A 24,913-nucleotide genomic window follows, 5' to 3' on the forward strand; every position below is an offset into this window, starting at 1 on the left:
TGACATAATTGTGTAGGTGTAGTATTATACTTTCTTACTGAATAAATGTTGTAAAGGTGCTGACATAATTATATCACCCGTTGCTTTTCAGTCTAATAAATGGGAAACTCCAATTGTTTCCTTCACTCTCTAACCCAAGCATTAGAAAGTGAGGAGGTGGGGGACCATGCATGGGTGACCTGGGAACTGTGAATATCCAACCCCTGCAAAACTAATCATAGGGCAGGATTCTGCGGATTTTAACTGAAAATTGGAAAAAAGATTATTTCATACATGTGTCTGTTACGAAGAATCCTACACACTATAAAAGAATCCCATTACTAATGATTTAGATAGAAAAGTCTGGGCTGCAGCTTCTCCATTTCATATTTCCAGTACAACTTAAAAAATAGAAAATAGTTATGCTACACGATCATTTTTTTCAAACCCTTTCTACTATGAAGCCCAGTTGGTGTTATATATCATGTTGCTTATATACTGTAAGTATTGTTTTAACTACCCCAGAACAAGCCATCACATTTAAATTTGTATTCACCAACTACTAATTTTCAGTTTATGTGATTAGTTGCTCTGATGCAGTACAGAGAGTTCTTATTTCAAACATTGACAAATAACAGTATGTGGTACACGTATTGTTAGAGATATCATAGGCAGCCATATATCCAAATGCCGGGAAATTGTGGCCATTTCCCTATTATATTGTATATTTAATGGGCCACCTAAGGCTAAGCAAAGAAAGCCAGCCCCATCATCTTTAAATACCAGATGCTGAATGTTTGCTATAACAAGAAACGATTAAAGTGAACCTTTACCCCCCTTCCACTAAAAATCACCTCAGCATGCAGCTCTGCATATGAAATCATCTTACTTTCATTAGTCAAACAAACATATTTTTATTTTACTTACAATTATTGTTTTTCCACTTCCTCTTGGGCATTAGTGATGTAATGTGCCCAAGCATTGCATTCTGGGATGCAGCCCCTATAGGTGCTGCCATTGCTGAGCTCCTTCTGAAAATGTTAGTTGTCTGGCTGTTATTCTGTCCTGGTGACTCTAGTTCTCCCTGAGACATTGACCTGCATCAAGTCTGCAGATCAGGAAAGTCAAACATCTTTATCTGCATACTTATTCTGGGCATGGTAGATAGTCATCTATAATTTACAGCAGTGCATTGCTGGGCAATATCATCTGTAATCTCAGGGAAAGGCATTTTCCTCCCCTGAGATGATGTGCATAGTCAAATGTCTTAGGGGTCTATTCACGAAGCAGCCAAAGGATCTACCCGTAGCTTCGGCTGATCCTTCGGCTAGTTTCGGCCCCAGCACCTCTTCGGTTCAGTAGAACTGAAGGGCTGCTGTACCGGCTATTCACTATAGCCCGTACAGCTCCCGAAGTTGGCCAAGCGGCTCAGTCTCCCGAACCCAGCCGCCCAGGAGAGAAACACTTTTTTTCAAGAAAGGTTTACTCTGGTTCCATTGAGCAGAGTAAAACTTCCCCTGCTTTTTTTTTTTATTCTGACATGGAGCCAGCCGTTGGCTGCGGTCATAATAACAATAAAATAAAAAATGTTTTCACCATAGGAATGCATTGCTAGATTCCTATTGGCTATTTCAATTTGCAATAGCCAATAGCAAACTAGCTATTGCACCCACCCACTGCTGCTGTCAATCAGCAGAGGGGACTTGCAGTTCTCCATCAGGTCCCCTCTAGTGATTGACAGCAGCAGAGGGCGGGTGCAATAGCTAGTTTGCTATTGCAAATTGAAATAGCCAATAGGAATCTAGCAATGAATTCCTATGGCAAAAAATGTTTTTATTTTTTTTACGGCAGCAGAACCACCGGGCCAATAGAAAACAGTTGGGCGGAGCTAGCTGCTAGCTCCGCACAATCGTTTTCTATTTATTTTTTTGGACTTTTTAAACGATTTTTCTGTTCTGCTCGGTCCCACAGAGTGACCGAGCAGAACAGCCGAGCCGAATGCTAAACCTTTCTATAGGGGCTGCCATTGCTGAGCTCCTTCTGAAAATGTTAGTTGTCTGGCTGTTATTCTGTCCTTGTGATTCTAGTTCTCCCTGAGACATTGACCTGCATCAAGTCTATAGATCAGGAAAGTCAAACATCTTTATCTGCATACTTATTCTGGGCATGGTAGAGAGGCATCTAGTATATACAGAATGTCAGCAATGGCAACCTTCTTGTTTTTCACAGTAAAGGTTATCTTTGTGTAATTGTTCATGCTCCCCTTACCCCCAAAATAAAAACTTTGTAATAATAGAAACAAACTGCTATATCTATGGGGTCTATTCACGAAGCTGCCGAAGCATCTGGCAGTAGCTTCGGCCGATCCTTCGGCTAGCTTCGGCCCCAGGACCCCTTCGGTTCAGTAGAACCAAAGGGGTGCTGTACGGGCTATTGTGACAGCCTGCTTCTGACAGCTTGGCGGAGCCAGCCGTGATCTTACGGCTGGCTCCGGCCACTTGCAGAGAGATCAGTGTCCCTGGTTACCTGCTAACCAGGGACACTGATCTCCAAACAGCTAACTCTCCCTGGCGCCCCAGGAGTCTCTTGCTCCCGGCCGCCAAGGAGAGAAACCCCGCTGTGTCATTTTTTTTCTTTATTCTGACACGATCGATGTCAGAATATAAAAAAAAAAAAAAGAAATGTTCCCATTGAAAAGCATTGGGACATTGTACCCGCCCTCTGCTGCAGTTCTCCCCATCAGCAGGGGGCGGGTACAATGCTAGTTTACTATTGCCTATTGCAAATTGAAATAGCCAATAGTAATGTCCCAATGCTTTTCAATGTGAACATTTCTTTTTTTTTTTTTCTATTCTGACATCGATCGTGTCAGAATAAAGAGAAAAAAAAAGACACAGCAGTGTTTTTTTCTTTTTTTTTTGACAGCAGCAGAGCCGCCGGACAATAGGAAACTATTGGGCGGAGCTAGCTGTCACTGCTAGCTCCGCACAATCGTTTGCTATTTACTTTTTTAACTTTTTTCACTCTTTTTCTGTTCTGCTCGGTACCTCTGAGGGACCGAGCAGAACAGCCGAGCCAAATGCCGCTCGGCGGCATTCGGCTATTCACTCACTGCTGTTCGGCATCTTTAAGAATAGCCCGAACAGCAGTGAGTAGCCTGCCAGAGGTTCAACTCAGCTGATACAGATGTTGGATCGGCTGAGTCGAACTCCTTCTGCAAATGAAGCAAGCCGATGTACGGCTGAAATTAGCCGTACCAGCCTGAAGTGAATAGCCGAACAGTGTTCGGCTCACTTCACTTCAGATCGGTCATTCACTCGGCTGCCCTCGGCAGCTTCGTGAATAGACCCCTATATCTTTGCTATTTGCTTAACACCTATTATATCTGTTACTCCAAATATAAACTGAGTGGCCAGATTATTATGACCCCCTGACGTTTGTAGGCAAATTAGCTATAATTAGCTATAATTTTGCGCTGAAGTTGCTAGAGGGCCAGACCATTATAAATAGGGAAGCAGGTTGTTTACCACGATAGTAGAAGTGATTTTTTTTCTGAAGATATGGGTAAACAATGCGATTTAACAGCCTTTGAACGTGGGATGATTATTGACGCTCATAGCCATGGAGCGAGTATCAGTAAATCAGCAGAATGTATTAAATGTTCAAGAGCAGCTGTTGTTAAAGTGTTTAAAGACTGGACTGTCAGCCGAAAATCTGGGTCTGAACGTGCGAATTGTGGCCGTCAGCGACTAGTCAATGTTAGGGCAGAACGGAGAGTGGCAAGACTGGTACAAAACAACAGAAGGGAACAGTGCAGTGTCAGTTTCCTCGCATCACCTTTCAACATCTCGTGGAGTCACAAGGCGGCCCAACGAAGTCATCTCGTGGAGTTATCTTGTGGCCCAACAAAGTACTGATGGGGTGGTCATAATAATCTGGCCACTCAGTGTATGTTCGGACCACAAATATCTCAAGGTCACCTTTCTCTTTAAAACAAGCAGGAATATGCCAGAGATAAAATATCTCAGAATTTACACCTTTACAATTAAGCTTGTACTACTTCTATACGTCTCTTTGTAGGCTTGTACATTCAGAAAACTGAGACACATGCCCCTTTAAAACATTTGGGGGGGCGGAGGGGGATATATCATGGAAGATATGTCAGTACCTTCAGTTCTATGAATGCTTTACAGTGCTACACACTGATTCAATTGGAGGGCTTTCTGATTGCTTTAGTCTCTTCTCACCATAACCTGTATGATTATTCTGTTCCGTAACAATTGTTAAAGGACACCTGTCTGAAAAAGCAGCTTGCTTGGCTGTCTCTGGCCTCAGTGGTTTCCGAGTCACTGACCTGAAACAAGTTTGCAGCAGAGTTAAGACTCTTGATCTGTAAAGTTGTTCCACGTCAGTGGCACAAAAAACACTGAAACCAGAGGGCATGACAGCCAGGCAATTAGTATTTTCAGGCAAAGCTCAGCAATGAAAGCCTTAGTGGCTCTTTCAACACCAGTTTCCTTTAAAACTCAATTTTGGGCTCACCTCATGCACTCCCTAGAAGCCTACCCACTGCTGTAATTTTTTTCAACGTATCTTTACCGTCACATGACGTGTAAGGTCCTCTTCCACTTCCAATCTTCTCTTGGCAGTGGATAGTCCTCAGTGAAATAGAAAGTGGCACAACTTGATGATGTCAGCACTGCTCTTTGCACCACTACACTGTGAGTACAGGGCACTATGGTGTCATCACCTCAGGGGCAGGTCTTTGACTCCTTGCACTTACAGTATATCCTCAGTTTTCCTGGTTGAATGAAGCTGAGCATCAGTAACTGGATTACTGCAGGGAACAGTGCCAGAGGAGAGGTAAGTACTGCAAACACTGCAAATACTGCTTGTCTTTTTATTTTCGCCCCTTTCGCACCAATGGAACCGCAAAGCTACTCATTTACTCACTTGTTATATCTCGTCTTGACTATTGCAACTCCTTTCTCATTGGCCTACCTCTACACAGGCTATCCCACCTTTAGTCTATCATGAATGCTGCTGCTAGACTCATTCACCTGACCAACCGCTCAGTGTCTGCAACCCCCCCTCTGTCAATCCCTACACTGGCTTCCAATAGCCCAAAGGATACAATTCAAAATATTAATAATCACTTACAAAGCCATCCACAACTCTGCCCCCGGGTATATCTCAAGCCTTGTGTCAAAGTATCGCCCTAACCGTCCCCTCCGCTCTTCAAAAGTCCTCCTGCTTTCCAGCTTCCTCATCAACTCTTCCCATGCTCGCCTCCAGGACTTCACTAGAGTCTCTCCCATCCTATGGAACACTTTACCCCAACCTGCCCGATTATCTCCCACTATTACTGCCTTTAGGCGATCCCTTAAGACTCATCTCTTCAGGCAAGCCTATCCCACCTCAACCTAACCACTGAACTATCACTTTCTCAAACAAATCATCCCGACACAGCTACCTCCTCATGTATCACTTGCCCCTCCCTTTTAGATTGTAAGCTCTCACGGGTAGGGCCCTCCCAACCATTTTGTCTTGAATTGTATTGTAATTGTTATGTCTTCCTTATATTGTAAAGCGCTGCACAAACTGTTGGCGCAATATAAATCCTGTATAATAATAATAATTTTCCACCAATACCGAGGTCTATTAAAAAAAAAATTGCCGTAATGTGGGCTTTAAGCCTGAATTAGGGGTGTGTGTGTGGCTACTATAATAGATTTTTCAGTTCTCATGTAATGTGTATGTGATCCCTACTTTTCTATCTGTTCATTTCACTTCTGCTTTGATTTCTCCTTCTGTTCTAATCTCTTGAACTCTTCTCTACCTTTTCCTGGCTCTCGCTCCTTTCCCTGCTTTTCTCCCTCCTTCTTTCGTACCTATACCCTCCTCGTCCCTATGCTTTCTGCTGAAATGGCCAGAGGGAAGGAGGGGTTGTGTTTCGTTATCATTTTTTCAATTCATTACAGATCAGCAGATGAAATAAGACCAGACCTCTCGTACATTGCCAGTATAGCAGCTAAACTGTGCTCTTTCCTAATGACTGCTCTGAACAATATGCCACTTTCACATCTTGAGTACCACCCACCCCCCCTGCCAGGATGGGGTTCTGTGCACGGGGACCCCTATTATCGTTAAATACCCATTAGTTCCGGTGACAGGCTTGGCATGCATGCCAGGCGTGGGAGAAGCATAGTCAGGATTAAGCGACATGGCTTTTCATTTCTGCGCACACCACCAATTAGCTTCTCATTAGTGGGAACAGCCGCAGGCGTTTGTATCTCGCCCCTCTCCATGCATCGCTGCCCGCCTCCGAGTGAGGGAAAGGTCAATGTCGCCGGCATGTCCCAGTTGAACACGTCTCAGAAGTAAATCATCTCTTGTTAAGGGGGAGAATAAAAAAAGAGAAGCCAGAGATCTGCATAATGTGGGAGCATTGAGACTGCAGTTTGAACGGAAAAAGCGCAATAAACACACTTGACAAACCTTTCCATGACCTTTGTTAGATTTATTGAAGTTCTGGATTTCAGAATAATAGAGATACATAGATAATGGTTGTGTTTTGGCTGCGGATCTGTACATGTGACTTCCCAGAGTGCTAAGGGAGAGTCATCATGTGGTCAGCGGGCTTACTTGTTCTCAGGACACTACTTGTTCTTAGATCAATTTAATGCTGCAGCTTTCGGTTATCCTTCTGTGAAGGTGAAACTGTCATAGGGGTGATAAAGAATGAGCAAAGCGCCTTTCTTCAAAGACAACTGGGATGTAGCAAATGTTTTTTTCTTATTCTTTTATGTATCTGTATGCCTCACTGGTTATATACATATTACTGCAGTGTGGAGAGATACACATGTTAAGAGCAAAGCATAGGTTGTTGGTTAATGTATATAAGGCAGTTCACCATGGAAACATTTTTAAAAAGAATGATTTTCTGTGCAGCACAGTGACTCAGTGGTAAGCTCTTCTACCTTGCAGCACTGAGATCTCTGGTTCAAACCCTGGTCATGGGATACTATCTGCGTAATGTTTGCATGGGTTGCCTCCTACACTCCTGCTTGCAGGTTAATTGGCTCTATATATGCATGTGATATAGGGAACTTAGATTGTAAGCTCCTTGGGGGCGAGGACTGATATGAATGTACAATATGTAAAGCTGATATTGCGATATAAATGCCTGTAAGAAATAAATACATTTTTGCAGCAGTTAGCTGACATATATCTGATGTGCACAGCAATAGCTTTAAACCTTTGATAAAACAGGTAGCTAACACTATACACAGATCTGATAAATCAGGTCTAGTCAAAATATACAATATGATTATAATAAAAAATTCCTGTATTTACACAGCTTTTCCCACAACACATGGTAAAGCATGATCTGTGTTTCAGTGCCAATAATTTGGAATGGCTCCCAATGCACTTTGCCAGCGCACCTCAACACACGTTAAAGCACCACAATCCACAGGTCGAAAGCATGTGTGCATAATGCATATCTGGTATTATATGTGTTGAGGTATATATACACCCAGAAAGGCTATATATAGATAGCCTTTCTGGGTGTACTGACGTCTCTATCTCAGTTAGGATGGAAGGAGATGGGATGGGTGGAACAATATTTTTAAACTTAATAAAGCTCTACCTTGTTTCAGCCTGTTTATGTTTTATTTTTAAGATTACTTGGCATTTAGTTGGATTAAGCTGGGATTGGGACTTTCGTTAGTCAAATAAAAAAAATTGAATTGAATTGCTTGCTATATTACAATGCTCTACTGCCAGGATAGATTTGCTATAAAAATAGATACATTGATTTATTCATTGGACTGTTTCTGGTAAAAGTGACCATTACATGATTTATGGAAAATGTAGGGTGTGTGGAATGGTAGATTATTCTCATTAGCGGATGTTGTTTGAATGTAGCTTTTTGGAGTTAAGGAATATGGTTATACTATGATACAAGATAGCCCCTAACTGTACCTCATTTAAAGGTGTCCCTCTTTTGGGTCTGATATATATAACCATATTAGACTACCAAAAGTCTAATTTCCATAACATGTTTGCCTTATTTATGAAGGGGACAATGCCACATGCATCCAAACAAGTTTATGGACATTCACAACTGTGAAGTGGCAGATATATTCTGTAGAAACCTAAACTGCCCTTTAGAATATCTTTGCCTTACATTTGCTGAAGATTTAGAGGGATATTCACTATTAAGCCAAAGGATCTAGCCAGTGGTGTATTCTGGTTTGGGGCTGCCCTAGGCAAGACAAAACTCGGCGCCCCCCCCCCTAAATTTACCCCACCCGACTGTGGTCTCAGGTGGGCTCTGCAGGGTTTGTGGTGGGCTTTGGATTCCCCCTATGGAATCTGCAAAGCCCACCACAGATCCTGCAAAGCCCCCTGAGACCCGGCAAAGCCCCCACAGATCCTGCAAGATCTCAGGAAGGCTCTGCAGGGTTTGTGGTGGGCTTTGCAGGCTGCAGAGCACACTATGGATCCTGCAAAGCCCCCCTGAGACCCGACAAAGCCCCCTATGGATCCTGCAGAGCCCACCAAAGGGTATTGCACCGCACACCTGAGCCTCTTTGGTGGGCTGTGCAGAATCTATGCTGGGCTCTGACAGCACAGTCCTCTTACCTTGCACGGCCTGACCTCTTTGGAACAAGACACCATCGTTGTGTGGAGCACTGGTTGGACTCTTATCACTCTTTGTAGGAGTAATTGAATATCCATCCATTTGGAATTTTAAGATATATACTTATTTTATATAAAATTGTCACTATTACACTTATTAAGAGATATACTAATTGAATGTTATAAATTGTTAGGTTTGAGATTATATATATATATATATTGCTCCTGCAATGGACTACAATCTCATGTTTAGTTTACTATTTCGTATTGAGATTATAGTCCATCATGGGAGTGAGCTTGGAGCAGTGGCTACAGGAAGGACAGCGTCAGCAGGGATTCAGAGATGGTTTGAGGATGTACAGCCGAGTGATACACAAATAAGATAGAGTATTGTTAATAGTTAGAGTATTCAAATGCATTTTTAAGATTTAACTGCTGAGTTTAGTGTCAAAAAGTGTCTAAAGTTCAGCTTTATTGAAAGCTAAATCATTAAGTGTAAAGCTGAATTCCATGTTCCATATCTGTTTCCTCCCAAACTTTCCTATTCCGTTTTAGATCAGCCATTGCTAAGAATGTTTACTATACCTTGCTCCTGGGCTGAAAAAAAAACATAGCTTTGTTCCCAGTAACATTATAATGTTCATTTAGAAAGTACAGTAAACTCCCCGTTATCCGGCATCTACGGCGATTGGTAGATTCCAGATAAATGTAGTTTCTGGTTGCTTGAGAGTTACTATTAAAAATAGGTCTAACAATTACCATACCCCATACTATACCATAACATAAACTCTGTATTGACTTCATATTATTATTGAAATGCAGTAATCAAAAGCAAATTAAGATAAATAGACACACTTAAAACAATTTCCAGGAGAATAGTGAGTACACAGGGGATTTCTTTTCTGGTTAGATGAGAGTGCTGGTTAGTTGAATACCGGATAACAGAGAGTTTACTGTGCTGCTATATTAGGTTGACAGGAGGAGGGATCTGCAGGATGACTTTGTCACATGTGTGGGCTGGCACTTGAGAGTGTAGGCAGAGAAAGGGGAAAATTTACCGGTTATTGCTGTAGATGTTGGCAGCATATTTTGCTAGATACAGAGCCTGCTTTATATCAGAATGACAAAGCTTTGCTCCAACCTATTCAACCTGCTATTACAGTGTTTCTATGATTAGTGCTGTGCTTCCAATAACTCAACCACTGCAAACATGACATGGCCCTTTGATGTAACGAACTCTGCTGATCATATTCTCAACTACTTTGCAACTAACAGCCGAGGTATGCTGAGAAGAGGAGAGGATATGGAAGAACAGAGCTTTGTTGGAAGAGGTAGAGGTATAGCCAGTGCAGCACTGATCACAGGAGCCCTATTATAAGTAAACACACAGTGAGACAGTGAGGGGCAGGGACAGGAGGAGTGGAGCATAGCTGGTTAGCGAGCATTGCTGTTCTACAAAACGATTCCTGCACAATGAAATACATACACAAGAAGGCATGCATTATGTCACAATTAGGGATGAGGGAATCAAGCAAAGTACACTTTGCTGAAGATTCGACAAACCTGGCAAACCCTGAATAAAGCACCAAACCCCACTGAACTCCATGGGAGCCCAATCTATTTTTTTCTCTGCCTTTATGCAACAAAGGGACAAGGTGCCTTGCAAAGAGGGAGGCTTTGCCTTTAAAGGCATGTGGCCTCAAATTGTTAAGGAGGGGCGCACACTCGCTACGATCACCAGCTGACAGGTTAGAACCTGTGCAAGTTTTTAATTGCTGACTGCAGACTGCAATACATCTCTACCAACATTTCTAACCCTACCCCACTATGTTAAAAAGTGGTTTTATTGCTGTGCCCCCCCCCCCCCCCCCCCCAAATGTAATCCTTCCCAGTGGGAACAAAGATAGGTAGGCAGATAAAAAGGTGACCAAGACGTTCGTACCCTTCCACACTCTATCCACTACAAAAATAAAATAAAAAAAGTTTGGGCCAGAATTAGATTTCCAGACATCAAATATTTTTCTGTGGATAGTGTCTACATTATGCATATAACCTTGCTGGTGTTAGACATGCTTTGAATCTCGGATCAAGAGGTCTTTGTGGGACTTACCCTTGGTATTTCTTGTTTCAATTTTATTTGAATGTCCTATATATATACAGTATATATGAATAATCTCTTTGAATGAAATTCTTACCACCACACCCTCATATGCCAGTTACTGTCTTGAGTCTCTGTTTTTTAACTGAGCTAATAAAAAAGAACTTGATTTATTTTGTCCTTTAATCTTAAGCAATCTATATTGTACTACGGGCAAATGATGAAAGCTGGTACCATAAGAATGGTTCTTTTTTTATCTGGCATTTCTTCTACTTACACCGCTATGTAGAAAAAAGTGTAAATTTCTTAGAATCTAAAAAGCACTAATACCATATAGTTAGCCAGATGAAGGCTGGGGGGAAAACCTTTTCTGAAATAAAGAGTGTCCTAGACACTCATATGAATTCTGGCGTATGTCTGTGCAACAAGTTACAATTATCGATAGATTCATGTGTCTGTCTAAACAGTTCATGAATCTGTCATCAGTATCAGCTTTGCAGCTGGGGTGTCCATACCCAACACTCCATTCAGTTTAGCTCAGTACTGCTGAAGCCTGATGAAATTACTGACTCAGCGTTACTGAAATCCCTGCCCAGCCACTGCACTAGACAGCAGCAAACAGCGTCTTAGCAACCAGTGACCCCATTCAGCTGCTGGCTGTAAACAAAGGGGCCGGGAATGCTGGCTGACATCAATACCTAAATATGGCCTTTGCCAACCTTTTAGCCAGCAGCTGAATTGGGCTGGAGATGCATACATTGCTAGGACGCCAGAGGCCCACTGTGTCCTAGTAACCAATGAACCAAGAACAGGAAGCTGTCACATTCATGACAGCTTCCCAGTACATACATGCCGCTTTCTGAAAACTGGAATCTCTTTGTACGCCAACTCAGAGTTAGTCTTAATTATCACCATTTTCATAATCTGTAATTTATTTTAAAGGAGAACTATGTGGTTAAGGCTTTTCCCCATAGTTTTCCTTAGGGTAACGGGAGGACACAAACTAGCATCCTCCCGTCACCCTAGGCTCAGTATACAGCGAGCTGTAGCTGAGATGCTGAGATGCCGCAGTATACGGCAAGCTGCTGTTCGCAGTATACTGAGACGCCGCAGCTCAAGCGGATCCCGACAATTGTGCCGGGATTCGCCCAGTTGACGTAGACATTGTGGCAAAGTCGGGCAATTGGTAGACAGTATCTGGCAGAATTCAGGTGAGCTCTGACCCTTTAAGTACCATAGCTAAAATACTGGGCTCAGATAGAGTTAATGAAACTAATTATAGTATTTCACTAAAAAGTTATAATAGCTAAATCGGAAGTACACCCTCCTGTTCTTTATAGCCAAGGTAGGTGCCATCTTAGCCTCTATTTGGATTGCAAACGGATTGCCACGGTGCTGCACATGTGATCAGTTATGACACTAGCCATTTAAGGCCTTGAAAGTTCAGTTGACAGCTGAAATAAGATGAATTAAATTGGTGTGTAAAATTTATTTTTGCCATACACTTGTCATGAGAGCAATGTAGGAGCTGCCATTTCTGACCTACTTCTAGAAAAATGCCAGTGTTTGATTTACATACGTCCTTAGCTACACACCTAAACCAATCACGCAGCACATAAAATGACTTATCAATATGCATGTCTACAAGTTAATGGTTCAGAAGGCATAGAAACCAAAGTATCAGCATGACAACCAAGCAAGCCTTATCAGTAGAGGAGGTCAGCAATGGCATGCTTCATATTTCTATTTAAATTCCTGCAGCAGCCCAATTGGGACTGCTTTTCTTTAAGCTACCCACCCACCACCATCATCTAAGCTGGGGAGGGGAGGTGAGCTTATTTAAGTTGAGTAAAAACATATTTTTGTTTAAACATTTAATTTTGGCTGTCTAATCGATTAGTTAATACTGTATATAGGTACAGTAGAAAATGCTTCAAAGGAAATCTTTTACAAAGCAAAATACCCCCGCTAAAATTATCATATGGAAGATGTCATGCTTTATCTTTGAGACAAGGCAGTAAAGCTCTATTGTTAAGTGATGTCACAACCTTGGAACCTGTATGTAGGCCAGAAGTCAGGGAATGGACTTGTCTCAAAGTATCACCCTAACCGTCCCCTCCGCTCATCCATTGACCTCCTGCTTTCCAGCTCAGTGGCGTCACAAGGGGTGACACTCGGTTACCGCTCCGGGTGTCACCCAGCCTCGGGACGCCCCTGTTCCAGCTCCCTTGTCCACTCCTCCTATACTTGCCTCCAGGACTTCTCTAGAATCTCTCCCATCCTCTGGAACTCTTTACCCCATAATCATAACTGCTTTGATCTGGTTTTTCCATATCTGCCTGTAGTTCAGCTTTAAGGCTTCTCAAATAGTTATTTCTGCTTAACCACAGATTCTTTAGGTATGTGTTACCGTGTGTTATGTTATTTAGAATCCCTTAACGCATTCATACAGTAGCATATTTCTTATCGACCAAAGCATCCGAGGGGTTGCTATTCTCATAAGGGCTAAAATGCTTTTAGTGTAATTTGTGCAGTGTTAATTGAACTGTTACATTGACGTCTGCCAAAATGTCATAACTGGTGTTTTTCAGCATTGACTGTGCTGTTCCTTACTATGACACAAATGTACAGTTCTTCATTTGTAAAGAAGCCACTTTGGGGTTTGATTAAAAATTGTGACTCATACCAGGGTGAAATATTGCAGGATAGTTGCCTGCCTAATTACTATGTGCTGTTTAATTAAAGTCATGATTTCCTATGGTCTAAGTTCTTCCAAAGGCTATATGGGAATTGACAGCTGCTACTGGTGGGATTAATAACAGCATTCATACAGCTTTGTGCCTAATTTCATAAAAATTACAGACAAAAAATAGTTATAGCATATAAGTCAAATGCATTTTACTAAAATCTAAATTACTGCTTTTAGCAAACACCAGGCGAATGCAAGCATTTTTGGAGCTTGTGTCAAAATATTCTCTTTTTCTGTCACTTTGGTATACTAAGCTAGGCAATATAAATATGTGTTTGCTGATGATTACATGTAATTGCTACATTCTATGTAACCATCCCGCTCTTTGACACAGCATTAACTCTACTCTGTTCATCAGCGACAGATGCTAACGATCACATTGGCCACGTGATGCTCGTGTAAATTATTTCTCCCGATTGCAGCTTCTAATGCATTAAAATGGTCTGTGAATGGAGACAGAATTACATTTCCTTGTTCATGTGTAGGGATGAGCCGAACACCCCCGTGTTCGGTTCGTATTCGAACATTCGAACCGACGAAATGTTCGAGTACGAACTCGAACTCAATGCAAGTGTATAGGGGTCGAATGTTCGACCCCCTGACAGCTGCCGGTACATGTGGCTGCAGCGGCCTGTGTCCCTTCAAATCCCCGCCTGTGTTGGCGGAGGCAGCGGGGACACAGACCGCTGCATTGTTACGGTGGCCATGTACCTCTGCTGCTGTCTTGCCCTGGTCCGTCGGCTTCTCCATTCCCCCGTCCAGCCGCGGCACATCGTCTTCTTCCGGTCCGTCCGCACCTCCTCTTCTGCCGGTCCGTCCGCTCCTCTTCCCAGGTCCGTCCACTCTTCTTCTCCCGGTTCGCCCACTCCTCTTCCTCCGGTCCGTCGACTCCTCCGCTCCCCCGGTCCGGGCCGCTTCTCCTCTGCCCCGCCCCCTCTTCATCTGCATGCTTTGAGCCATACCCAGCCTGCTATTGGATATTGTAAAATGCAATAGCCAATTGCAAGCTGGCTATTGAACCTGCCTGCTGTCAATCAGCATGGGGGACCTGATAGAGAACTTTCTCCTTCAGCCCCCTCCTCCGCTGAGCCCTGACTGGGCAAAGTCCTGCACCTGACCTGTGGTCAGGTGCAAGACTTTAAAAAATCAGAGCTTCAGTGGGCATTTTGTATTATGGAATGTCTGCGAACATCCCATAACGTTCGGCGTTCGACGAGCGCTCGAACTGCCGATTGATTCGAACTCATGGTCGAATCGAACACTCGGCCCATCCCTATTCATGTAGCCAGGAATGTAAATTGCACCAAAAATAAACCTGTGTGTCTCACAGCAGTCAGTTAGACCCAAAAACATTGGGGTCTATTCACTAAGCTGCCGAAGGATCTAGCCGTAGCTTTGGCTGATCCTTCGGCTACTTTTGGCCCCAGGACCCCTTCGGTTCAGTAGAACCAAAGGGCTGCTGTACGGGCTATTCACTATAGCTGCTGTTCGGCATCTATGAGAATAGACTGAACAGCAGCGAGTGTTGGATCGGAGTCGAACTCCTGCACTTCAGGTCGGCCGAACATGCTGAGCATACCACACGGAGCCACCCGATGTACGGCTGATTTTAGCCGATATATGGCTGGAATCAGCCGTACCAGCGTGTAGTGAATAGCCGAACAGCGTTCACTTCGCTTGTGGTCGGTAAGCCTACAGCAGCTTAGTGAATAGACCCCATTGTAAAAAAAAAAAAAAAATCATTCATTTTAGGCAAGCAACTGCTTGTTAATATTTTGTTCAGAGTCTGGAGTGTTCATGTCTATGTGTTCAGTACTGTGGGAATATGATTTGGTTGTCCACTCAACTGATGTGCCTGCCTGCATACATGCAAAAGCTTTGGTAAAACAGACACAGTCTCCCTATAGAGCACCCCTCCCTTGCTGCTCCAGGTGCATCATACATCTGTCTCTCATCTGTTGAGGTAGGCAGACCCAATAAGATAATGACCCTCACTGGGTGACAAGGGACCAGGTAGTAGTTGCAGGATAATAGATCTCCTACAGATTTACAATTTAAGACCCTCAAGACCTTTTAAGACCTTTAAGGACCAAATTTGGGGCTACACACACCGGCACCTGGCCTACCTGGGTATTGGGTTCTCTTGACAGGGAAGTTGGCATTGAAGAGTAAAGGGCATGTATGTTATCGCACTGATAGGGGAGTGCATCTTCACAACTTTCCAGAATAAATGCTGTACCTCTTCTCCCACGGAAAACCATTGGCATGCACATGTCTCTCTTTTGCACTGTCCCTTTGACTTCCTTGGACAATAACTTTGTGCCTAGGTTAAAAAAAATGTATACACACACAAAGCTCAAACCTGGCTTCTTTTAGCGGTCCCTCCAGTGTGTCTCCCCCTCCTCTGCAGTGGTCTAGGGTCCAGAAAATCATCACGTCTATACATGGTGTGTAGATGTGAGGACAATGAGGAAGATTCCAATGCTGCAGAGGATGAGGAGACAAGCTGGAGGAAGTGCTGTGACAGCTGGCTGGCTCAGAGCTTCGGGTGAGTATATCTTAGTTATTTTTGTCACTAGACACAAACAAACACACAACCCTTGTAGTGTAGGGGTAGCCCCACTGCAAGGGTTAATAAAAAGTTATCCTGGAGATCTTCTACTCTCCCTGCTATTGCCAGAGAGAAGAAGCTGATGAAGCAGATATGTGCTTCATCAGCTTCTTTGGGGTCCCCAGGTGACATTAGGGGCTTTAGAGACCCCTGATGTCTCCATAAAGAAGACCTGTCAGTGTGCCTTTGCTATTATATAGGGGGGTTGTTATCCCCCTATGTGATGGCAATAACATTAATTGTAAAAAATAAATAAATAAGTCACATATAAAAAAAAGTTTAAAAAACCCCCAAAACATGTTTAAGTCCCCACCCCCACGTTTACGCACATATAAATGTAAATAAGCGCCAATGGTGCCAGCGCACGAAAATGACAATTGCGCTACACATATTACATATCGCCACGAACGTGGGAGTGAGAGCAATCATTTTAGGGCCATCAATTACTGATAACGCTAAAATGATGAGCAGTAAAGGTTTTTAAAGCGTCGCCTATGGCCAATTTTGGGTATTGTAGTTTTTTGAGGTTTTGCACACGCGCCATTTTAAGTCTTGACATGTTTGGTGTCTTTTTACCTGACTTGACCCCGTCTTTTATATTTTACCAAATAATTGGGTAATAATAAATGTTTTATAATTTAATATAGGGGAAACAGGTTTTTTTTTAAAAAAATTTGTGTAATTTTTCCTAATATAGTAAAAAATAAAACCCCCAGTGGTGATTAAATACCACCAAAAGAAAGCTCTATCTGTCCCTAAAAAATGGTATAAAATGTATTTCAGTACATCGTCAGTACATCGTCGCATGACGGAATAAATGTCAGTGAAAGTACCTCAGCGCTGAATACTGAAAAATGGCCTGGATGGGAAGGGGGTTTAACACCGCGGACTTCAAGTGGTTAAAGTCCCAAACACCTCCCAAGGGCAACCTACCTGCAAGAACAAAAGGGATCCTGCCAACAGCACACTTCCTATCCAAGGGTGTTCTCCTGACTTGGGTTACAATCACCTCCCTCTCTCCTCATCCCCATTTCACAGAGGGCAGTTGTTTTTTAGTTCACATAAGATGTATGGGAAAGCAGATAAAAAAATTTCGGTACATGTGCAAAGGAATTTACACATGTTTTGGCAAGATTAACAGGTATTTGCAGCCAGCACATCTAAGGACTGGTAGACTGGAATATATTGCATTTTGTTTTTGGCCTTTCATATACTATATGGCTCATTAACTTATGATCATTTCACTGCACATACACTGCAGTTAGTTGTCACCCAAGCTGAATAAAAGTCTAGTGGGTTCATAGTGTGCTTCATCCTTCAATGCTTATGAGGTTCTTATACTTTTTTGCCATTTGTATTATTGCAAATGTATTATCTATGGCAGGGTGATGATTCACATTTTCCAATGAATCAGGACAAGACCTTAGTTGCACATTTGCCAGGCAGCCATGGACTTCCTTATGATAACCTTGTTGGGGCTTGTTCAGATTCTAATTGTATACCTGCACAGGCTTGCACCAAGCTCACACAAAAGGCTTGCTACCGCCACAACACCGATTGTTTTCACTAATGCACCAATAAACGCATCATTTATTTTCCACAGCTGCATAGAGGGACTACATCCATATCCTTTGCATATCAGCCACAGCTGATAATGAGATAATCTGCATATAATTACAATTTGTTGCCTCCTTGTGAGCAGAAAATGTGTCAAATTTATTTTCCTTTTGGCAGCATTATAGGCGCCAGTTAAGGTTTACCATTTTCCGTTTATATCTAAGGTTCGGAAGCTATTAAAGCTCTGCAAAGCCAGTACGAATATTCATTTTTCTTTACTGGGTTATTTTTTTTCTTGTTTCTTCATCCATAAACAAAATTTATATCTAAGGTTCGGAAGCTATTAAAGCTCTGTCAAGATGTGTTTTAGAGATGATAACATTGCAAAGCCAGTACGAATATTCATTTTTCTTTACTGGGTTATTTTTTTTCTTGTTTCTTCATCCATAAACAACTAAGAATTAGTAGCTCATTTATCTTTAAAACAATTAAGTGAAGTAAAAACAGACTTTATAGTTGTCAAATTTTATAAAGAATTACATTTCTTGATACGTATTATCAACAGAACAAATTAAATATCCATACTTCTGGGGCCAAAGGAAAAAAAAGTGGGGTTTTGGTCTTCATTAAGAAATTAGAGTGAAGAACGACTACAGCTAATGAGCAAATAAAGTAATATACATCAATCAGCCATAACAACATGACCATTGGCCTAATACTGTTTTGCCGACCAAAAGTATTGGTTATGTGTTTAGATGAAGCACTGAGATTTTGAGGAATGCTGAATTAAGTTACATCTGAACACAGCATTGTACATCATACAGAAAGAACTTTCTGTATATCATAGAGAGTATGTTTATAGAAAACTAACATAGACTAGCACTGCACTACAGTCAGTAATACAATGAGTAATACAATGAGTATGCTGTTGTATTTCCAACAAAAACCAAGCCCGACCCATCAAGGCATGGACTTTATGTTGCCAGGTGGGGCCTCCTTGGACCCATTAACTTGTTTTTCCAGCACATCTTACAGATGCTCAAGTGAATTGAGATCTGGAGAACAAGTCAACACCTCAAACCATTCTTGAACCATTTTTGCAGTGTGGCAAGGTACATTATCCTGCTGAAAGAGGCCATCACTATCAGGGAATATAATTTCCATGAAGGGGTGTACTTGGTCAGCAGGTGGTACATTTCAAAGTAACATCCACATAACTGGCAGGACCCAAGGTTTCCCAGCAGAATATTGGCTAAAGCAAATCACACTTCTTCCTATAATGCCTGCCATCTTTTCCCCAGTTAAGTGACACACATGCACCCGGCCATCCACGTGATTTAAAAGAAAACCTTATTCATCAGATCAGGCCACCTTCTTCCATTGCTCCATGGTCCAGATCTAATGCTCACATGCCCATTGTAGGAGCTTTTGGCAGTGGCCACAGGTTTCAGTTTTTTAGCAATTTAAGCCACAGTAGCTCTTGGATCGGACTACATAGGCCAGCCTTCACTCCCCACGTGCATCAATTAACTTTGGCCCTGTCACCAGTTTTTCTTCCTTGGACCACTTTTGGTAGGTCCTGACCACTGCAGACCAGAAACCTCCCACAAGATCTGCAGTTTTGGTGTTGCTCTAACATAGTCCTCTAGAGATCACAATTTGGCTCTTATCAAAGTCGCTCAAATCGTTACGTTTGCTAATTTTTTTATGTTTCCAGTGCATCAACTTAAAGTGAACCTTTACCTATATCCTTAAAATAACAACAAACACACCTTTAGAAATGTTTAGTAATGACACACACATACTTCTAGATAATTGCTGGCTTTGTATTCTTTGCATGCCTTATTTCTCTTTTCTTTCCCAGTCTGCTGGCAGTGGTCATGTTTACTAAGGGCATAATACTAGCTCTCCTTTTACTTCCTGGATTACTGGCACATGTGACTAGACATGTGACTAGGACATGTGACCATGCACATCATCTCAGGGGAGGAAAATGCCTTTCCCTGAGATCTCGTGAGATTACATAGATTTCCTAGAAATGCTCTGCTGATGACAAGGCAATCCAAGTGTGCATTGCTTTGGCTAACTGAAGTCATTTTGCCCTTTCAAAGCAGGAAGTGAATGCTCTGCAGGTGTAAGTATTTCAAAATCACAGCATTTTACACCTGACATGTCTATGTTATTATTATTATTATTATCCCATCTACTTCCAGGTGCCATTGTAACGGAATAATCAATGTTATTCACTTCACCTCTCAGTGGTCACAATGTTATAGCTGTTCTGTGTATACTCCACAATATGTTAGTGTCTTGAGCAGTCAGCTAATAAGCCAGGTTTGCTATTCAATGCTACTCCCATATTTTTTGGGAAACCATATGTTGCTAGGATTAAACGAGTTTCTAAGGCCGGGTTCACACCTGGGTGGCACTGTTTTTTGCGCGTTTGTACGCACGTGCAGTTAATATGACGTGTGTTTGTGCGCGTACATGAAGATGCGCGTTTTGACTGGCAGCTTTTGAAACATTGCGGGCAATGGACAACTCCACGTTATAAAGTCTATAGTGCAAAACCGCGCGTTTAACCGCCCAAAGAAGCCTTTTCAGCCATTTGGCATTTTCTTGCTGGCGTTTTTCTGCTCAGGTGTGAATAAGGGACATTGAAAATCATGGGATTTCTTGTGTTGGGCATTTAAAAGCGCTTTTTCAACTGCTCAAAAACACCTAGGTGAGAACCAGTTTTTGTCTTTTTTAGTTTTGGATGAAGTGGCCAGGGGTTAGAACTCCAGTCAGGTGTTTAATACTGAGGACACAAATCACCAGCACACGGCCAATATTATTTTCATATGTTTATTGTTAAAACATCATTGCATAAGTCAGAACAAGAATAGCCATTGTGGTCATAACAACCACACTTTTTACACTGGTGAAGCACTGAAAGGAGTGCAGCTCATATATTAAATGTATTAAAGTGACATTAAAGTCAAAAATATTTTTCCCTCCCCCAATGTTAATCAAAGCACTTAACTTATAAGATGTTTCTTAATCCGATCTTCTTCTTTCCTGTCCTTTTCATCTGTCCCTCCAGCGCTGCTGCAGGTCTCTGATCCAGTGCTGACTCCTCTGAGCTTGCTGGCACTTGCTGTCCCATGGTGTCTGCATGCGGGTGCACGCGTCCATACACTTACCTTGTGTCTCTCCTCGTCTCCCAGCCGAAAATGTGATCTGCGCGTGCGCCCACCCCAAGATGCTTTGCGGCCACCCGAGAATTTTCACATTTTTGTACAGGAGCGCGCGGGGAAGACACAAGTGAGTATTAACCCTTTTCAAAGCGGGGTTTTTTTCCTACACTTTTTGCATATATCTACTGCTTGCTAGCAGTAGATATATGCAAGGAAATCGGAGGATTTAATAACCCTTTCAAGGTTTTTATTGCTGTCTTTGCTAAAACTCTGTTTGTCAATACGTGATAGTAAATCCAAAATTTTGAGTCATCAGAACAGAAACAGAGGGGAACTCTTTCAATAAGCACAATTGCTCTTGTGGCAGCTGTCCAAAAGGGGACTTTGGGGTGATTTTCTCTCACTTTCTCTTGTGTGTGTGCAGAAAAGGAAATAAAAAGAAACCTCTCATGTGGGACGCAGTTGGCAAAAACAAAACTGGGGTTTTAATACAGAACTCCATTCAACATTTTTCTTAACCCTTACAGTGGAGCTACCCCCATACTACAGTTTGCCAGAGTTCTTTAACTATTCCCTACTCTTATTAAAATGAAAACAAAGTTTGGCTTTAGCTATACTTTAAGTAAAATTCCAATTGGAGGGGTTCTGCGAGAGATTCAGAAACAACAACCTTTCTAACAAGCATTCCATATTGGATTGTCTATACTGTTTTATTGTTGGATTATTAAATAATACCACTCGGTTCCAAGTCATTTTAAAAGCTTTCTATATTTATGAATGTGTATGGTTTATTTATAAATCTCTATCGGTGTATTCAGCTCTCTCAAAACTCTGGTTTACAAACAAGGGCAAAGTGAATGGTGTGATAAAAAATATATGACACTTTAGCTAGGAAATGTGGAGTTCCCTAATCACAAATACTTTCAATTGCAGTAAAAGGTATAAATGAAAGCAGTAAGGTTAGAAAAGTTGTAGAGCAATTCTTAAGAGAATACATTAAAGTGGACTTTCAGTGAATCAGGGTCAAATAAGACTCACCACTGTGGGGTTGAACCATAATCTACATGTCAAGCGTGGAGATGACCATTATGAAAGCTATATATAGGCACAGTCAAGGCTACATGTGGTAGAATAGTATCATACACAGTATACCAGTCCACATTTCTGTTTATGACCAAACTTTTGAAAAAGGTGGGGGATCAAAAATGTTTATATATAGGCACCACTGCCAATCCAATCCCATTATGGAACTCAGTTTCAAAATGTCTTGAGTGATCAAACAGTATGAGCTACACATTCTGCAGCTGCACAATCACATTTAGGACTAGACATATTATTACAGTTTTGCATTTTTTTTATTTTTTAGTTTTGTTTTCATAATTTCTATTGTTTTAGGTGTGTGTGATTTATTTGATACTTTTTCAATCTTTTTAAGATTTGTTGTTTTGTTAAAACAAGCAGACTGAGGCTGAGGCAGGTGGTTTTCATAACCTCTTTTGTGCCAGATGCCAGATACTGCCACATCTGGGTTATGTGTGCCAATTACTTCCCTGGACACTCAGTAAAGCTCATCCCGCACATCAGCCGCGGCAGTATTACTGTTAGCTTGGGCTTCGATGGTGCGGAGACGGAGCTCAGTCGGCCGGGATTTGATTAGAGTCCAGCCTGCATCGGAATCCCCAACTTATCCAGCAGAGTCTGAGTGAAACGACCGGACGACAGCTTGCTGCTTTTTGCACTATCATCGTACTGGGAACCGTCTATTCTTGAGACCCCTGCATATACCTCTTTGTTTACTGTGCGGCCGCACACATCTACACGGAAATGCTTTTGGGTTAGCTCTCAAATTTGAAATTCGAGCCCGTGGGCCAGCGAGAGCCCCAAGCAGGGGAAAAGGCAAGGGCGCCTGCATCTCTAGCCCTGCCTCTCCATCCCCACCTCCGGATCCCAATTACAATCACCTATTGAAGCAAACATATCATCCAGCATTGTGGAACTCGAGCAGGACTGTCGCTCCCTGAGCAACATGAGTTGTGAGTAACCTGGGATACATTGTATCCATACATGAGATATTTATTTAGTAGGTGGCAACTCTTTATTACTACATCAGCTGGAGTGCAGACCACCCATGATGATCACTGTTACCCTAGGGAAGTTTTTTTACTGTTTTTAAATGTCTTGTTGTGGATGTACTGTTTAAAAAATTTTTTCTATGATTAAATATTCACCTTGTTAAATTACGTATTTTCTACCTGTTTACTGAACCAGCTCCGAGTAAGGGATTTCTATTTTCTTGGGGACACCTCATATTTTGAATAACGTTGTTGAAACCCTGGAGACTGGTATACTACATTATATTATATTATCTGGTTCGGCGTAACTCCATCCTGTTCCCCTATTTGTTGCAGATACTGCCAGTCCCAGCTTGGACACAGTTTTTGGGGAATCAGATAACCCAGGATACACTAATTCTGTCTTATCCTACTTATAATTCAGGTGCCACAATCAATCTTACGGACTATTGCTTTGTGAAACTTTAATCATCCTCCCTTACCCACACCTCAGCATGCACTTACATGATCTGCAGAGCAATAAGGGAAGCTGATTTAGCACTGTAAAATGTAATTTACCACTGCAGTGAATCAAAAAGTGAGAAAGAGGCTTTAAATATGCCCAAATATGCTAAAAGATTTCAAAGGGCAATATTGGGGATCATGTGAGAGTGCAGCATATGTTATGTGTTATTGTATGTGTGATGCAGGGTTCAATATGTAATGAGACTATGGTGAAGATGTTTCTTTTGTGAAATCTTTGAACCCTGGGCCCCTCATATCCCCACTGTGCATCTTACTTTCCTGCCTCTTTCCCTCATCCCAATTATGCAAGGTGCACTAAAATCACTGTGTACATGTCCCGGTGCTTTGTACTGGAGCTGCCTGCTAACACCAGTTCCACAATGCTTAATGGCTAACAACAGTATTTCTAAACCTATTGCAGCAGGTTGGCCTGAATTTCAGGCGCATACCTAATTCTCCCGTTGTGCTCTTGTCATACATCTTTTTGTAAGTCAGAACTCTACCATAGATGAAACCTCTTTAAACTATGTATGGTGTGGAGTGCAGTTTGTATTGCAGAAGTAATTATTCATTAATTGTGATGTAGGGTACAGTTTTTATTATTCTGGTTGCATTGTGTGTGATAGTCTATTGTAATATGATGGTCCTACCTGACAAGTCTAATATAAATGATATCCCAGATTTTGCGCATAGTTAAAGGCACAACTTCTGTAATCCCGGTCGCTGGTACAGGTTGGTTTCAAAATCAGTTGATGAGTGTAATATTGCAGTAATTTAGTTATAGGATTTCAGCTGCAGAGGCGAGATGGTTACCCTGGCCAAAGGGAGTAACTGTCTCCAATGGTTTGTTCATTGAGGAAACGGTAGTTCAATGTTCAGTTCCACAATTATACGCTCCATGTAGTGCGGAGGAGGTTGTGGAACTTTTATACATCATGCACCGTTATATATAGTAGAAAATGACATTAGTGCACTCCCACCGGTGTATTCCTTCATACACCTAGTTTGGCACTATATACATGGAACAATTTGTTCCTGCTTGCAATCTCAATGGGAACTAAACTTAGGAGTCACTTCAATAGTTCAAAGTATAATAAAATGCTTATATACTGCAATTGTACAAATAATATATAAACAGAGTTATTCAGTAGTTCATATAGGTCCACAATCTTAAATAGCATGCAAATAGCACTGGACAAAACAGATGGGGTTTATAGTTCTCTGCAATCTAATTTATACCATTCCATGTAATGGCAGAAGACAGAGCAGCTGATATTGGTAGTACACAAGGGCCAATAATATCTGGTTGTAACACAATAGCTGCGGTGGTGACCGCAATAGTCTGTACAAATTGCCAAGTCTCTAGCACAAGAATCAGTAGCTACTGTATAACCCAGTTAGTATGGTTTACTACTTGCGCTTTTGTAGAGAGCAGGTTGCCAGCAGATTCCGATTACAAGCCAGCCGCAGTTGCAGTGTTCTAGAATGAGTGTGGAGATCTCTCACAGCAGTTCAGAT

At 41.9% G+C, this 24,913-nt stretch overlaps 1 protein-coding gene across 1 annotated transcript in view; it reads left to right on the forward strand.

Annotated features, from left to right (window-relative positions):
* ADGRB2 (adhesion G protein-coupled receptor B2) overlaps positions 1–24,913 on the forward strand; it is a 204,754-nt gene that overhangs the window by 111,995 nt on the left and 67,846 nt on the right. The window lies entirely within an intron of this gene.

This window comes from Nanorana parkeri, unplaced genomic scaffold, assembly GCF_000935625.1.
Source record: "Nanorana parkeri isolate BGI_ZX_2015 unplaced genomic scaffold, ASM93562v1 scaffold76, whole genome shotgun sequence".
Classification (NCBI taxonomy): domain Eukaryota; kingdom Metazoa; phylum Chordata; class Amphibia; order Anura; family Dicroglossidae; genus Nanorana; species Nanorana parkeri.